Source organism: Microcaecilia unicolor, chromosome 9 (assembly GCF_901765095.1).
Source record: "Microcaecilia unicolor chromosome 9, aMicUni1.1, whole genome shotgun sequence".
Classification (NCBI taxonomy): domain Eukaryota; kingdom Metazoa; phylum Chordata; class Amphibia; order Gymnophiona; family Siphonopidae; genus Microcaecilia; species Microcaecilia unicolor.
Genome location: NC_044039.1, coordinates 2,756,583 through 2,763,103, shown reverse-complemented (window position 1 = coordinate 2,763,103; position 6,521 = coordinate 2,756,583).

Here is a 6,521-nt window from a genome sequence, read left to right as displayed (position 1 = left end):
GCGTGGTTATCGGGCGATCAGAGATGGGCGCCTTTCGCCGATAATGGAAGAAAAATATGCGTTTTTAGCGAGAATTTAGGGCACTTTTCCTGGACCCTGTTTTTCCACGAATAAGGCCCCAAAAAGTGCCCTAAATGACCAGATGACCACTGGAGGGAATCAGGGATGACCTCCTCTGACTCCCCCAGTGGTCACATTCCCTCCAGTGGTCACAAACCCCCTCCCACCACAAAATATGCCGCTTCACAACTGTTTATTTTCACCCTCAAATGTGATACCCACCTCCCTGGCAGCAGTATGCAGGTCCCTGGAGCAGTTATTAGGGGGTGCAGTGGACTACAGGCAGGTGGACCCAGGCCCATCCCCCCCCCACGTTACACTTGTGCTGGTAAATGGGAGCCCTCCAAACCGCCCTCCAAACCCACTGTACCCACATGTAGGTGCCCCCCTTCACCCCTTAGGGCTATAGTAATGGTGTAGACTTGTGGGCGGTGGGTTTTGAGGGGGATTTGGGGGGCTCAACACACAAGGGAAGGGTGCTATGCAACTGGGAGCTCTTTTACCTTTTTTTTGTTTTTGTAAAAGTGCCCCCTAGGGTGCCCGGTTGGTGTCCTGGCATGTGAGGGGGACCAGTGCACTACGACTCCTGGCCCCTCCCAAGAACAAATGCCTTGGATTTATTCATTTTTGAGCTGGGCGCTTTCATTTTCCATTATCACTGAAAAACAAAAATGCCCAGCTCACAAATTGTCGAATAAAACATGGACGTCTATTTTTTCCCAAAATACGGTTCGGTCTGCCCCTTCATGGACCCGTTCTCGGAGATAAACGCCCATGGAGATAGACGTTTTTGTTCAATTATGCCCCTCATAGTAATCCACGTGGTGAAAATATATGGAGCATAATAAATATACTACCCAAATCAAACTTTAGTAAAAAAGGAAGGAAAAGCCTCAAAAAGCTCAAAATCAGAAAGATTTGCTGTTGTGATCGAACCAATCTTGACTTCGTCATTGGCAAAAACCTTCCAAAAACATTCAATTTATGCGCCTTATGTTTTCGTCACGTGGATTACTTTGTGTTTGTTTATCTTAGCGATTTTGTAATTCCACACCCATTTTTTGTTATTTTACTCAAATATACATAATCTAAAGACAGTTTTACCACTCGGTGTCCATATTTTCACAGCCTAATCTACTGAATAGTGCTAAACCCCTAAGAGAAAAACTACACTGGCTCCCACTAAAAGAACGGATTACGTTCAAAACTTGCACCCTGGTCCATAAAATCATTCACGGAGATGCCCCAGTCTATATGTCAGACCTTATAGATTTGCCAACCAGGAACAGCACATTCCTGAACCTCCACTACCCCAGTTGCGAAGGACTAAAATATAAATCAACATTTGCATCCAGCTTCTCATACATAAGCACCCAACTATGGAACGCACTACCAAAGGTCATAAAAACGATGCACGACCCAACAAGCTTCCGAAAATTACTAAAAACCAACCTATTCAAAAAGGCATACCACAATGATCCATCCTAACTATTAAACAATGATACTCTACTAAAACCAGACAAAATCAAACTCTTTACAATTGACTGATTCGTAAACTCTGTTGCTAATGAACTTTCAACACCAAATACTCTGCTGTTATACTAGATAATCTACTTACATCTAAAGCAGAGATTTTATTGCAAATGAGGGAAAAGTCTCAACTGCTACGGCTATTTTCACACATCAGTGTTCATTATATAGCTCGTAGAAAAAGTCATCACTGACTCAAAAACCCCCAATTTTAATATTTTTTTCTTTTTTTCTTATTTTTGTTTCACTTAAACATATCAAAAGGCAGAAAACTGATTCACTTATCTTGCCCAGTGTAGCCGAATGTTTTATTTCAATGCTGTGCCCATATTTTCTTGAGAAGGCGCTAGATCCGATTTAAAATGGATAATGCACTGGTTCCTACGGTCCCGTTTCGAATGTCTTCATCAGGGAACCTGCTTGTGCCTGGAACACTGCGCCGTGACTACTGAATTAAAGCAAGAAAAGTCAAAATGAATATTAAAAATTACAAGATTTATCTCATCTAACTGCAATAATAAATGCCATCTGGGGCTCTCATGAACTTATGATCTAAACTTATAGTATGGAAGTCCCTCATGACTTGCTTTTGAGGGACTTCCATACTATAAGTTTAGATCATAAGTTCATGAGAGCCCCAGATGGCATTTATTATTGCAGTTAGATGAGATAAATCTTGTAATTTTTAATATTCATTTTGACTTTTCTTGCTTTAATTCAGTAGTCACGGCGCAGTGTTCCAGGCACAAGCAGGTTCCCTGATGAAGACATTCGAAACGGGACCGTAGGAACCAGTGCATTATCCATTTTAAATCGGATCTAGCGCCTTCTCAAGAAAATATGGGCACAGCATTGAAATAAAACATTCGGCTACACTGGGCAAGATAAGTGAATCAGTTTTCTGCCTTTTGATATGTTTAAGTGAAACAAAAATAAGAAAAAAAGAAAAAATATTAAAATTGGGGGTTTTTGAGTCGCTAATGAACTTTAACATGCTGCCACTTATTCGTCGAAATGAACTTCTATATTTGATTGTCTAACTGACTCTATACATTACTTTATCAGCTATGAACTTTAATGCAATACCACTTTGAATTTCTCGTCCCGGAAATGGCGATCGCCACTACGGCATAATGTAAGCCACATTGAGTCTGCAAATAGGTGGGAAAATGTGGGATACAAATGCAACAAATAAATAAATATGTGTGCTCAAAGCCGTGAAAATGGCAGCAGGGAGCCTGAGCGCTATTCTGTAATGGTGTAGGTAAATGTCAGGAGATTGTGCACATGGGTGGCCAATAGGACCAGCGCTCACTTATGGGTGTGACGTACAGAATACTGGAAGATATGCCCGTCCCTGCCACGTTCACACGACTGCCATTATGGCAGCTTTACAGCTGGTGTACCTGTGAGTGTGTAAATGTGAAACGCACTGATACCAGCTTATGCCAATATTCTGTAATGGGATCTGGGCACCCCACTGGCATTATAGGATAAGATCTCACCGTGTGGCTTCTTACACAATTACCTTTTATGTCCTGCCCAGCTTTAAGGCTCAAAAAAAGAAATAATGTTGAAGCAATCAAATAACACATTTTCAACTGTGAAATAGTTCACTATCCTGGAATTTGGAGTTTCCCAGCTACCAACTATATAAACACGTCCAAAATAATGTTAAATATCTCATTAGCTGTAGGCAGTGATCACACAAGCAGCTGAATACCCAAGAAATCAACTCTTCAATTTGATTTTCAAATAATTGGCAGGAAAGTCAAATATGTTTTATTTATTTATTGCATTTGTATCCCACATTTTCCCACCTATTTGCAGGCTCAATGTGGCTTACAGAGTTTGTTATGACATAGTCCTTCCATGATATCAGATACACTTAGTATTGTATAGAGATTAATTAAGAGAAAAGGAAAGTGTTAGGCAGGATAGTATGGAAGGTGGACTTTAATAACTGGAAGGATTGGTGAGGTAGTTTTGTGAGGCTATAGGTTCAAGTTGGTTATTTCGTCAATAGTTTTCAGGGCTGTAGGTAATGTGTTCCACAACTGCATGCTCATGTAAGAGAAGGTGTTGGCGTGTATCAGCTTGTATTTTAGTCCTTTACAGCTGGGGAAGTGCAGATTGAGAAATTTGTGGGATGATCTTATGGCGTTCCTGGGAGGCAAGTCCACGAGGTTTAGCATGTAGATTGGGGCGTCTGCATGAATGATTTTGTTTACAATCGTGCAGATCTTGAACGCAATGCGTTCCTTGAGTGGGAGCCAGTGAAGTTTCTCTCTTAGGGGTTTTGCACTTTCGTATTTGGTTTTTCCAAATATGAGTCTGGCGGCGGTATTCTGGGCTGTTTGGAGTTTTTTGATAGTCTGTTCTTTGCAGCCAGCGTACAGTGCGTTGCAGTAGTCCAGATGACTTATTACACATTGCTAGTCTTAAGTGCTTCATTTTACTTTTTCTTTGCAATGAATGACGCCGATATGTGTGAACCTTACAGTTTATCTCCCTGTTAGGAACGTTTTGTAATAGGTAACCTGGTGCTAAAGGTCTGTCTGTCCATCTGTCTGCTCATCTTAATAATGCTTGATGTGCCAGCTGTGTTTGGCACAGTCCTACCAACGCTTTAACATACATTAGGATGCAAGGAAAGAGATTTGGAACTTAGCTAAATTCTGTGCTAAATCGGTTTGATTCCTTTTTATCTGATCACAGTTCTAAGGTGGTGAATAATGTACATTTCGAACTGACTCAGAAATTGCTTTACTGTGAGGTTGTCTGTCTTGTTTAACCTTGATTTACATCCTTTTGCTGTTACGTGCCCAGGTGCTAGAGTGTAGGATTTAGGCAAATTATGTTTAAATAATGCTCCCAGTGAGTTATCAGATTAGTTTAACACAGCTAATGGATATGATGGCAAAACAAATGGTTGCTAACACACTTCTCTTGAACTTAAAGAAGGCTGAATGAATTTAATTTAGGACATCTACAATTCCACTTTTTCTGCTGAGGAGGGCTGATTTGGCGTTTTTTTTCACCGGTAATTCAAGATCTTGCAGTTTACTTGGATGTGTGTTTAGCGTTTCAGGATCATTTGAAGAATGTGGTAAAAATAAGTTTTTGTAAATTAGGGTTACTCTGACGATTGACCACCAGCTGACAACTTTCATTCAGTCCTCAGGCAAATTGTCCTGAGTGCATTTGATTATTGTAATGGAATGTATCATGGACTTCCAGTAAAGTAAGTTCAAGCACGGGTTATGCGAAATAGTAGATGACAGCAGAAAAACACCTGCACGGTCCATCCAGTCTGCCCAACAAGATAAACTCATATGTGCTACATATTTGTATCTGCCATTTTCAGGGCATAGACCATAGAAGACTTGCCCAGCACTAGCCCCGCCTCCCAACCACCAGCCCCGCCTCCCCCCACCGGCTGGCTGTGACAGCTAGATTATTTATTGGTTCTGGCAGGTATGATCACATCTCTCCGGGCCTTTGTTCTTTATGTTGGTTACCAGCTGCATAAAGTTTAAAGTTTGTTGGTTAATTTTTAAGACTCCAAAGTCACCGTTTCACACTACCTGTGTATATTAATACAGGATACAAGAATCAATTGTCACCCACAATTCTATGCAAATCTTTCAGCATAAGTGGAGAAAAAAAGGGGTTTCAGTAACACCACCCAGCCAGCCCAAGATAAACGGACTATAAGGCATAGGCCTGGCGCAGCATCATCCAGCTCCCCCCCCCCCCCAAAAAAAAAAACTCCACACTGTCAAATGTCCAAAAATATCAAAAATGGACTTGATCCAAAGGGTAGACAATGGATATATACCTGTATCCCAAAAAATAGAGATCACAGAGTATATCTGTCTCTAGAAAAATTTAATGTTTTCTGCTTTACAATATGCTACTGTGATTCAGCTACAGATTGTGTGCGCGACACCATTACATTGGGAGTCAAGATAAGTAATCAGTAGCTGAATCACAGTAGCATATTGTAAAGCAGAAAACATTAAATTTTTCTAGAGACAGATATACTCTGTGATCTCTATTTTTTGGGATACAGGTATATATCCATCGTCTACCCTTTGGATCAAGTCCATTTTTGACATTTTTGGACATTTGATAGTGTGGAGATTTTTTTTGGGGGGGAGGGGGGGGGCTGGATGATGCTGCACCAGGCCCATGCCTTATAGTCCGTTTATCTTGGGCTGGCTGGGTGGTGTTACTGAAACCCCCTTTTTTCTCCACTTATACTGAAGGATTTGCATAGAATTGTGGGTGACAATTGATTCTTGTATCCTGTAATAATATACACAGGTAGTGTGAAACTGTGACTTTAGCTTGAGTGTATCATTGGTTAATTTTTAAGACCATGAGAGATTTAACAAATACTCCTGCTTATCTGTAATTTGTTGAACTGGTACCAGCTGACACAAGCTCTGCATTCCACATTTTTTTTATCTTATCTTATTTTTAATATGGATATAACATGTATGATAGTATTGATAAAAAAGGGGGGTAAACAGTGCAAAAATCCCCCCCATGAAATAAATCACAAAGAAATAGTAAATAAGCACCATATTAGGCCCTAAAATATCAAGGGAGCAAGGCATGAGAAACTAACCAGGGAGCATCATATCTACAAAAGAATTATAACATCCTCATTTTTGTTTTCCATTTCTTTCCTAATAATACCTAACATTCTATTTGTTTTCTTAGCCGCTGCTGCACACTGAGCAGAGGGTTTCAACATAACATCAACGATGACACCTAGATCCTTTTCCTGGGTAATGACTCCTAAAATGGAACCTTGCATCACGTAACTATAGTTCGGGTTCCTCTTTCCCACATGCATCACTTTGCACTTGCTCATATTAAACGTCATCTGCCATTTGGATGCTCAGTCTCCCAGTCTCGTA